Consider the following 12,616-nt stretch of genomic DNA (forward strand, 5'->3'; position numbering starts at 1 on the left):
GACACAGGGGAGAAACTAACTCAGTTGTTAAAATATAAATATGAATATCAAAGATCTGATGACTTTCACACAATAGTTTCCTTACACTTCCAGCTCCCCAGGCTCAAGAGTATTCATCCAAGAAAAGAACAGTCTTTAAAAAAAAAAAAAACAACCAGTTCTCCTTCCAAATAACAACTACAGAGTAAAACATCTCAAAAGCTGAAGGGAAAGCAGATCTTATGAAAAACCTTAGCACTGGAAGGTTATGAAGGAGACAACTGCAACCTAAAAATAAATAAAATGTTCTGTAACTCTTCTGTTGGTATTGGGTTTGATTTTCTGATGTTGTTGACAGACTCAGTTTATTTCATTGTCTTTGACTCTTCTAGACATGACTGGCATTAATGGTTAGGGGCCTCAGCTTTGGCTACTCATTGGAGTCAAATGGTAGATGCTCAGGATACACCTTAGCCCAATTAAATCAGAAACTCTAGATATGGACTCCTCAAATTATCACATTTTTAAAAGCTCTCTTGGTGATTTGAATGTGCAGCCAAGTTTGAGAATGTTGTAAAATTAAAGCCTTGCATAGTGTGAAGCCAACTAAAATGCAAAATGATTTCCAGTAACTTGTGATAGATGTGACTTTGATGCTTGGAACATTCCTCTTCAATTGCCCAGGTTGGTGACACAGGACTACATTTCCCTCTGCATGGTCAACCACATTCCCTAGTTTTACAGTAAATAATATTCACGTAATTAGAATGTGTTGACTTTCAATGCTCAGGATTAATCTATAGAGAAAGCATGTGAGAAAAATCATACTTATAAAAGAGAATTTGAACATTATAACTTTGGACAATACTGAAATAATTTAACTGACAGAGGGTGGGACATATAAGGGTATAAAGAAGTAGAGGACAGCAAAGGGAGTCAGGAATATTATGTAAAACTGATGGGTTAAGTCTGTAAGTCTCTCTAGGTGATAAAGGAAATAAGATAAATCCCCCAAATTCACATATGTATAATTAAAATATAGAAGAGGGAAGAAAACTTAATTCCTTATCTTGAACAGTACAAAGATGAAAGATAGTGCTTTGAGTAAATAAATTTAAAAATAGAGCCATAAACATACTATCTAGACTAAAAAAGACAGAATTGGTCCAAAGAGGCTTGAGGAAAAAGACCTGGGAATAAGGTAAAGGAAAAATGACTTTTTCTTACTTTATACCCTCTATAACATTTGACTATTTATTGCCATATACTTGACATTAGTTTTTTCTTAAAAAAAAATATTTACTTAAGCAATTCAGTCCTTCCTCAGAGGTCATTTAGCCAAGAGTTTCATTTGACACACGAGAATACCAAACCCAGAGCAGTTAAATTACATGCCAAGGGTCACACAATTAAAATTTTTATCCAGACACAACTAAACCTGTTCTGTAAAGACTTTTATTAGATTCCCATTTAGTAGTTGAGCATGGATTTTTAACCAATGTTGAGTTATTTATATCTTAGGCTAAGATATAAATATGAATTTGTTTCACTGGGAATAAAGATTTATATAATACATTTTCTGTAGCTCCCATCTGAAATTCTTACCTACTAAAGGACTACAGTTACTTTGAAATCTCAATTCCAGTAATTTCCTATATTCAGGGTAATATGAAGACAAGTCTTATGAAGCTTCAGATTTCAAAGATCAACTCTGTGATCACTAAATACATTGGTGGCTTCCTAGCTTTACCTACTTTGTCAGATTTATTCTAGGGGTGACTGAACACATACCAAAAATAAAACCTGGTACTAGATATAGATAGGAATCAGTAGAAGTTTCATCTTTAGGGCAGCCATATCTGCATACCAATGAGCTTACATAGCTCAGCAAGACACACACAAGCTGTTGTTGATTAGGGGTGGGTTACTGGGGAGGAGAGTCTAATCAGATGGCTGGATGTAACAAGGCAGGAGATGGCATATGGATTAGCTATCACAGGATGATGCAAGGAAGGAGAACTGCCTTTGTGCAAGAAAACATTTTGATAAGTCACTAGAATATGATACTTTGAGGGTATGAATATTATGAATATCAAAAGCTAAGGCCACAAAAAAATGACTAAATGCCGAAAGGAACAAAAACAGGAAACTGTTTTTGCTCTAAAGAGGGAGAAGGAGAGAAAGGACAGAATGGGCAGAGAAATGAGGGAAGAAAGGGAGAAAAGAAAAAGAAGGAAAAGGAGACAGGAAGATGTTAGGGCAATATGTAATTAAGGGGACATGACTAAAGGATTTTGAATAAGAGCAACTCTTAATAATCCAAAGATATTTGTCTTCTTGAGATGAAAAGCTTAGTTTTACATATGAGTCTGCATTACGCAAGATACTGAGACGAGTTGTTAACAATTCATAACGTGGGGGAGGGAACATGGCCGCCGACGAGGAAGCAGTGACTCTAATGTCTCCACATTAACGAGATCAAAAAGACCCTTTGGAACAGCGGCAGTCTTCACACTGAGGAACTCCTAGCAAAATTCCATGAAGAGGGGTCCTGCCGGGATCTGGTAGGTCTATTAGAAGTGTCGGTTTGTGGCCGCTGGGACTCGGGGCCCGGGGACTGTGGTACTTGCCAGCCGTCGCCTCCCCGGCCCCGGGCGCCGCTGGAGCGCGAGCCAGAAAAACACGGACCGGGACGCGGCGCGGCTGGCTAGAAGCCGGGAACACCGGGGGCGGAGAGAGCGACCAGGGCAGCGCTGGCTGTGGAGGCCGTGGAGGACAGAGGCGTGGGAGCTCGAGGCAGAGACACACCGGAGAGAGCGAGCCAGCACCCCGCCATCATCCTGAAATAGCGAGAAGAGGAAGATGGCGGCGGGAAGTGAGTAAGCCTCTCCGTGTTCCACGCCCCGCACCGCCGCGTCTGAAAAGCTGAGACTGACAGCTGCGACTCAGCATTAAGCCATCCAGCCGAGGCAGCTGGTCAGCCCTTCTCATCCTGCGGAGGTGGATGCCTGCCGGGCCTTCGTGGGTAGTGGCCGCAGGGTCCAGGCGGGGCTTGGGAGACAGTGGGGACCCGCCCGTGGCGTTGGTCGCCCGGCAGGGGGAGGCGAACTGTCGCCGTTTGCGGAGGACACCACTGTGGGAGAGGGCTGGAGTCCAGGGCTGCAGCGCAGGAGATAACTTCATTGAAGCCTGCTGCTACAGGTGTGTGGACACCTGGCTTTCCCTCTCCACGCATCGGGGAAAACTTAAGAGCCCCTCCCAGCTCTCCCTTGAGTGCTACAGCCAGCCCTAGGGAGTCAGAGGTGGTGCGGGACTGCCGCTCCCGCCAGGGCTGACTGCTGAGGTCTCTTGCACCAGCTACGGGGGTGTGGCTACCGGAGGGCAAGTAAAATTCGCTGAGGATTCTCAGCACCAAGCTCTACAAAATTAGGGTCTGAGGGAAAGGCAATCTGGAGGAGTGAGCCCAGTCGTTCATGAAAACAGGGCTCCCGGGAGCAGCAGACCTGGCCTGTAGCCAGTACTGTGGTGAGAGGGGCCTGGCTAGAGAAAAAGTGGAAGGGATTGGACACAAGAGGAGGCCCTAGGCACTCAGGTTTGGAGACTCGCCCAGTCTGGGAGGAGCTGCTGCACAGTGATTGGTTCCCGCGTACTGACGGGAAAGACTTGACCTGGTGGGCACAGCGCCACCTAGTGGAAGAGAAGTTAATCAAACTCTAAGACGGCATTTATTAGGTTTTTTTTTTTTTTTTTCTTGATTGGGGTTTTTCTTTCATCTTCATTTTTCTATCTTGTTTTTTTTCTTTTCTCTTTTTTTTTCTTTCTCTTCTAATCTTAATTTTAATTTTTTTAATTATTATTAATATTTTTTTAAAATTTTTGTTCTTTTTTAGTTCCTATTTCTTTCTTCTTTTGTCTGTTCATTTTTCTTATCCCCCTTCCTTGAATTCTACCTGCCTACTCTCATTCTCCTTAGTGACTTCTTCCCTTCCCTTCTAATACCTTTCCTCCCTAGCATCAAATAAATTTATAGGAATAAACAGTAACTCAGCAGTCAATCAGAACAAGAAGCAACATGAGCAGCTTCAAGAAACAAGGAAGAAAAGGAGTACAAACAATGCAGGATAGCCTAAATATTCAGGAGGACCTAGAGTCATCAGAAAAATGGTCATATAAAGACCTCAAGGAACACCTTAGACAGATGGAATGGAACATCAAAGAGGATACAAGACAGCAAATTCAAGCAGCGAAAGAACACATTGAGAATGAGTTACATAAACACCTAAAAGAAGAAGTTAAGCATCTTTATCAGGAGATAGAGATTATAAAAAATAATCAAACAATAATTCTAGAAATGAAGGAAACGATAAACCAGATTAAAAACTCAATTGAGAGTATCACTAACAGAGTGGAACAAGTAGAAACCAGAACGTCAGATAATGAAGACAAAATATACCATCTTGAAAAGAGTCTAGCCAACTCAGAAAGGCTGGTAAAAAATCACGAGAAAAACATCCAAGAGATTTGGGATAACATGAAGAAACCAAACTTATGAGTCATCGGGATAGAAGAAGGTACAGAGATTCACACCAAGGGAATGAGAAACCTGCTGAATGAAATAATTACAGAAAACTTTCCAGAAATAAAAAAGGAAACAGATATACAAATTGAAGATGCATACAGGACACCGAGCACACAAAATCACAGTAGACCAACGCCAAGACACATTGTTATGAAGATATCCAATATACAGAACAAAGAGAAAATATTAAAAGCTACAAGAGAAAGGAGACAGATTACATTTAGGGGTAAACCAATACGGTTAACAACAGACTTTTCATCACAGACACTGAAAGCAAGAAGGTCATGGAACAATGTATTTCAAACACTGAAAGACAATGGATGCCAACCAAGAATTCTGTATCCAGCAAAATTAAGCTTCAGGTATGACAACGAAATAAAGATCTTTCATGATAAACAAAAGTTAAAAGAATTTGCAGCCAGAAAACCTGCATTGCAAAGCATTTTGAGCAAAACACTACACGAGGAAGAAATGAAAAACAATAACCAAAACCATCAGTGGGAAGTGCCTCAGTAAAGACAGAGGGCGAGGGGAAAGATAATCACGGAGAAACAAACTAAATATTTAAAAAAAAAAAAAAGGATAAACAATCAAACATGGATGGAAGTTCAAACCATATATCAATAGTAACTCTGAATGTTAATGGCCTAAACTCTCCAATAAAGCGACATAGGCTGGTATCATGGATTAAAAAAACAAATCCAACAATATGCTGCCTCCAGGAGACACATCTGATTGGAAAAGACATACACAGGCTGAAGGTGAAAGGATGGGAAAAAATATACCACGCACACAGTTCTCGTAAGCAAGCAGGAGTGGCCATCCTCATATCGAATAGAATCGACTTCAAGACTAAGTTAATCAAAAGGGATAAACAAGGGCATTATATACTGTTAAAAGGAACCATTCACCAACAAGACAAAACAATTATCAATATTTATGCACCAAACAATGGTGCTGCGACATTCATAAAACAAATTCTCCTCAAGTTCAAGAATCAAATAGACCACAACACAATAATTATGGGTGACTTCAACACACCTCTCTCACCATTGGACAGATCCTCCAAACAAAAATTGAATAAAGAAACTATAGAACTCAATATCACAATCAACAACCTAGACTTAACTGACATATATAGAATATATCAACCATCATCAAATGGATATACTTTTTTCTCAGCAGCACATGGATCCTTCTCAAAAATAGACCATATATTATGCCATAGGGCAACCCTCAGTAAATATAAAGGGGTGGAGATAATACCATGCATTTTATCTGATCATAATGGAATGAAATTGGAAATCAATGATAAAAGAAGGAAGGAAAAATCCTACATCACATGGAAAATGAACAATGTGTTACTGAATGATCAATGGGTTACAGAAGAAATAAAGGAGGAAATTAAAAAATTCTTAGAGATAAATGAAAATACAGACACAACATATCGGAATCTATGGGACACAATGAAAGCAGTTTTAAGAGGAAAATTCATTGCCTGGTGGTCATTCCTCAAAAAAAGAAAAAACCAGCAAATAAATGAGCTCACACTTCATCTCAAAGCCCTAGAAAAGGAAGAGCAAAACAACAGCAAATGTAGCAGAAGGCTAGAAATAATTAAAATTAGAGCGGAAATCAATGAAATTGAAACAAAAGAAACTATTGAAAAAATTAACAAAAATAAAAGTTGGTTTTTCGAAAAAATAAATAAGATCGACAGACCTTTAGCCATGCTAACAAAGAGAAGAAGAGAGAGAACTCAAATTACTAACATACGGGATGAAAAATGCAATATCACAACAGATGCTACAGAAATACAGAAGACAATAAGAAATTATTTTGAAAACCTATATTCCAACAAAATAGAAGATAGTGAAGACATCGATAAATTTCTTAAGTCATATGATTTTCCCAGACTGAGTCAGGAGGATACACACAATTTGAACAGACCAATATCAATGGATGAAATTGAAGAAGCCATCCAAAGACTACCAACCAAGAAAAGCCCAGGACCGGATGGGTATACAGCGGAGTTTTACAAAACCTTTAAAGAAGAATTAATACCAATACTTTTCAAGTTATTTCAGGAAATAGAAAAAGAGGGAGCTCTTCCAAATTCATTCTATGAGGCCAACATCACCCTGATTCCGAAACCAGACAAAGACACCTCAAAGAAAGAAAACTACAGACCAATATCTCTAATGAACCTAGATGCAAAAATCCTCAATAAAATTCTGGCGAATCGAATACAAAAACACATCAAAAAAATTGTGCACCATGACCAAGTAGGATTCATCCCTGGGATGCAAGGATGGTTCAACATACGGAAATCAATAAATGTTATTCACCACATCAATAGACTTAAAGATAAGAACCATATGATCATCTCGATAGATGCAGAGAAAGCATTTGACAAAGTACAGCATCCCTTTATGTTCAAAACATTAGAAAAATTAGGGATAACAGGAACTTACCTTGACATTGTAAAAGCTATCTATGCTAAGCCTCAGGCTAGCATCATTCTGAATGGAGAAAAATTGAAGGCATTCCCTCTAAAATCTGGAACAAGACAGGGATGCCCTCTATCTCCACTTCTATTCAATATAGTTCTCGAAACACTGGCCAGAGCAATTAGGCAGACGAAAGAAATTAAAGGCATAAAAATTGGAAAAGAAGAACTTAAATTATCACTATTTGCAGATGACATGATTCTATACCTAGAAGACCCAAAAGAGTCTACAAAGAAACTACTAGAACTAATAAATGAATTCAGCAAAGTGGCAGGATATAAAATCAACACGCAAAAATCAAAGGCATTTCTGTATATCAGCGACAAAACTTCTGAAACGGAAATGAGGAAAAACACTCCATTCACGATATCCTCAAAAAAAATAAAATACTTGGGAATTAACCTAACAAAAGAGGTGAAAGATTTATATAATGAAAACTACAGAACCCTAAAGAGAGAAGTTGATGAAGATCTTAGAAGATGGAAAAACATACCCTGTTCATGGATAGGCAGAACTAACATCATCAAAATGGCGATATTACCAAAAGTTCTCTATAGGTTTAATGCAATGCCAATCAAAATCCCAATGGCATATCTTGTAGAAATTGACAAAGCAATCATGAAATTCATATGGAAAAATAAAAGACCCAGAATAGCAAAAGGAATTCTAAACAGGAAGTGTGAATCAGGTGGTATAGCGATACCAGATTTCAAACTATATTACAGAGCAATAGTGACAAAAACAGCATGGTACTGGTACCAAAACAGGCGGGTGGACCAATGGTATAGAATAGAGGACACAGAGACTAATCCACAAAGTTACAACTATCTTATGTTTGATAAAGGGGCTAAAAGCATGCAATGGAGGAAGGATAGCATCTTCAACAAATGGTGTTGGGAAAACTGGAAATCCATATGCAACAAAATGAAACTGAATCCCTTTCTCTCACCATGCACAAAAGTTAACTCAAAATGGATCAGGGAACTTGATATCAAACCAGAGACTCTGCGTCTGATAGAAGAAAAAGTTGGATCCGATCTACAGATTGTGGGGTTGGGCTCCAAATTCCTTAATAGGACACCCATAGCACAAGAGTTAACAACAAGAATCAACAAATGGGACTTAATTAAACTTAAAAGTTTTTTCTCAGCAAGAGAAACAATAAGAGAGGTAAACAGGGAGCCTACATCCTGGGAACAAATCTTTACTCCTCACACTTCAGATAGAGCCCTAATATCCAGAGTATACAAAGAACTCAAAAAATTAGACAATAAGATAACAAATAACCCAATCAACAAATGGGCAAAGGACCTGAACAGACACCTCTCAGAGGAGGATATACAATCAATCAACAAGTACATGAAAAAATGCTCACCATCTCTAGCAGTCAGAGAAATGCAAATCAAAACCACCCTAAGATACCATTTCACTCCAGTAAGATTGGCAGCCACTATGAAGTCAAACAACAACAAGTGCTGGCGAGGATGTGGAGAAAAGGGTACACTTGTACATTGCTGGTGGGACTGCAAATTGGTGCGGCCAATTTGGAAAGCAGTTTGGAGATTCCTGGGAAAGATGGGAATGGAACCACCATTTGACCCTGCTATTGCCCTTCTTGGACTATTCCCTGAAGACCTTAAAAGAGCATGCTACAGGGATACTGCCACATGGATGTTCATAGCAGCACAATTCACAATTGCTAGACTGTGGAAACAACCCAGATGCTCCTTAGTAGATGAATGGATAAAAAAATGTGGCATCTATACACAATGGAGTACTATGCAGCAGTAAAAAATGACAAAATCATAGAATTTGCAGGGAAATGGACAGCACTAGAGCAGATTATGCTTAGTGAAGCTAGCCAATCCCTAAAAAACAAGTGCCAAATGTCTTCTTTGATATAATGAGAGCAAATATGAACAGAGCAGGGAGGAAGAGTAGGAAGAAAAGAGTAACATTAATCAGTGACATGAGATGGGAGGGAAAGGGAGAGATGAGGAAAATTGCGTGGAAATGAAGGGAGACCCTCATTGCTATACAAAATTACATATCAGAAGCTGGGTGGGGAATGGGAAAATAAATAAGGAGGGAGATGGATTACAGTAGATGGGGTAGAGAGAGTAAAAGGGAGGGGAGGGGAGGGGGGATAGTGGGGGATAGGAAAGGGAGCAGAGTACAACAATTACCAATAGGGCATTATGTAAAATTGTGGATGTATAACCGATGTGACTCTGCAATCTGCATTTGGGGTAAAATTGGGAGTTCATAACCCACTTCAGTCTAATGTATGAAGTATGATATATCAAGAGCTTTGTAACGTTGTGAACAACCAATAAAAAAAAAAAGAAAAAAAAAACAATTCATAACGTGAATGAATTCAGCAGAAACAGAAGCTAACTGTGACAGAATATGGACCTAAGAAACTTACAGAAATCTCGGGGCAGGCTTTAGGCAAAGTAAGAATGAGTCCATTTGATTTAGCCCTCTCAGGGAAAAGACACCTACTGACATACAGATATCGCTCACAGCAACAGATGAAATGGCTCCAGTGTGCTAAGTAAGTTGTCCAGAGTCACATAACCAGTTAGTGAGACTTGGGCCAGTGTGATGTGTAAAGGCCTCTTGGAAGGGTGTTCTCATGATAGTTCAAAGCAGAGGTTCTGGAGTTAGCCTAAATTCAAATGCTGGCTCTGCCATTTATTAGCTCTGTGACCTTAGGCAAACAACCTTCCTATGGTTCAGTTTCTTAATCTCCAAAATAACTAAAAGTATATTTTCAAATTTTATTGAGACAGTAAATGAGTCACCAACACATCTCAGTAATAGGTTCACAATCTCTTATGATATCCAAAAAGCTCTGAAAACCAGTTTGCAGGGAATTTTTCAGTGGCAAAATCTGACATGAGTCTATCCATTATTATTCCACTTGATGTGATGCAGAATATTAGTGTGATCGATAGTAGGTGCTGCCTGAGACCCTGTAGAGAGGGTTATAAAAAATTCTGATTTCCCAAACACGTGTAGTCTCAAGGTTTTTTGGATAATGAATTGTAGACCTTTCCTTAGTACAATATCTGCCACACTTCGAGAATAGTAGATAAACTTCCCATGTTCAAAAGACCCTGGGGGGCTCCTGCAATGTTACCAAGTCCCTAAGTCCATATCTAGAAAGGATGAATTAAGAGACAGTAGTAATGTAAAGCTCAACACAGCCAGTCATAGCTCTTTCCATTACTCAAAAATGATTTTCTGGCTGCAACACATTCTGTCCTAGGCTTCTTGAAATAGTGTAACCACTCAGTACTGGAAATCAAATATACATGAATAGACATAGAAGTCAGTCAACAAATATTCACTCAGCTCCTACTGTATTTTCAGTGCTATAAAGATACTGCAGGGTCCTTACAAGCTCACTATTGAGATGAGGAAGACAAGGATATGGTTAAGAAACAAAGTGGCATACAATAATGTGCTAAATTATGGTGACACAGTCTAGCTGCCAAGATACAAAGGGAAGGTATTCTTTATAGAGGTAAGATAATGAGCTGCAGGCAGTTGATTACAGGTTATATGATCTTGGTAAAGTCTCTTTGAGCCTCAGTTTCTGTATCCGTAAAACTGTGGTTTTGAAGGCTAGCAATAGTTAATATACAATGCCCCATACATAAGTAGTGATTAAATACTAGTTATATTTTTTCCTGTCAGCCAGCTCTTGAACAATAGTCGCTTAAGTGGGAATGAATGTGAACTGTGTGTCCTGACTAGAGTACAGACTATATCTGTTGAGGGAATTGCAGGAGATCATTCCAGAATGTTGAGGCCAAGTGCAATGGCATTGGAGGTGGTGGGTTGGTAAAGGATATTTTGAAAACTTTTGAAGTGATGAGAAATAGAGAACTATGGATGATATTTAAGGAAAAAAATGACATGAGTATTCCTGAAAATTACTTTCAGAAAGTACTGGATCAGGAAGAAAATAAGAGCCAGGTAAATGTCTTTAACAATCCAGCAAGGGCCTGGACTGTCTGTGGTGGGGTGGGTGAGTAGACATGGCATCTTGAGACTGGGAAAACAATTAACTCTCCTTATGTAGCAGTCATTTGCCACCCTAATAAAGTTTCTGTTTGCACCCCGATAGACAAAGCACTGGGGACGAATAAAAGCTCAAGAGGCTGGGGTTGTGGCTCAGTGGTAGAGCACTTGCCTCACAGGGATGAAGCACTGAGTTTGATCCTGCGCACCACATATAAATAAATGAATAAAATAAAGATTCATCAACATTAAGAAAACAAAACAAAATAAAAAAGAGAATTAACCTAACTTTTAAAAAATAAATCAATAAAAGCTCAAAGTTCATCTTTACAGAGTTTTCAAAAAGGGACTCAACTACACGCACAGCCCTTTGAATACTGTGGCACATGAAAAATAGGGCATGTTCTAAACATAGCACAAATTCTGGCAGTTTAAGACAGTCAGAGCTAGGCCGTAGCTTAAGGTCTCAGGTGTCAAGAGAAATCCATGCTGCCTTCCTGAGATCTTAAAACACAAGGCATATTTCTGCAGCCACTTCCAACTTTTCTTTATCCTGCCCATTTCTCCCTTGGGGAATTTACCAAAGAAGTCAGAGTACACCTCTTGGTTCCAGGGATGCAGTGACTGTCATGTGATATGGAGGTTTACCTTAGCTGTTGGACCAACATGAGAAACCTGTCCTTTAAAGCTTGGCTCCTGGATAGGAAACAACACAGGCAGAGGCGCACACCATATTTCATTTGTGCAAGATGTATAGCTAACCAAAACTCAGTGTTTAGGAAATTTAGGTGATTTTTCTCCAGTCTTTTACTGTATGTATTATGTATAGCACTATTCATTCTGCAAGTCTCCTTGAGGACAAAGGGCTGTCAATACAACTGGGCATTTTATACTTACAGAAAATACATAGCATATGGCAGGTACTTTAGAACTACATGATAGTTGAACTTATAATACCTTTGAACTAAACATGCTCACATCTTAGTTATAGAAATGACTTAATAAAAAAGAAAACAATCAACCAACCCCCACCAAGACCACTTCTAAAGGAAGCAAAGAAGTAACATCACAGGTAGCACATGAAAAATGGGGTATTTAAGTTTTGGAACAGTAACTTTAAAATGACTGGACTATCTGAACTAGATTTTAAAAGTTGAAATTTATTCTGCAAGCAAATACTGTGCTGAAATGGGTATGTTGTATATGCCTCTAGACTGGCTAACAATATACTCCTTTAGGAAGATAGATGAATGTGTTGCTAATAAAAAGAACAGAGAAATGGATAATTATAGTGGTTTACAGTCTTTGCCACCAGGCTCCTTTTACCTGCTCATATAAAAATAATTTGTTTCATTTACTTAAACCCTAATTTCCTTTCAAAATTGTTCCATGTTAATTCCCAGAAAGAATTTGAGTAATTCCATCAAGTTCATAGTCTTGTACTTCAGCTGGGCTCTATACAAAACCCCAGGCCCTCCCAAGTTTTTGTTTTCTCTTCCATGCTCCCCAACTGCTC

Source organism: Spermophilus citellus (genome assembly GCF_964194105.1).
Source record: "Spermophilus citellus genome assembly, chromosome: 2".
In the NCBI taxonomy this organism is placed as follows: Eukaryota; Metazoa; Chordata; class Mammalia; order Rodentia; family Sciuridae; genus Spermophilus; species Spermophilus citellus.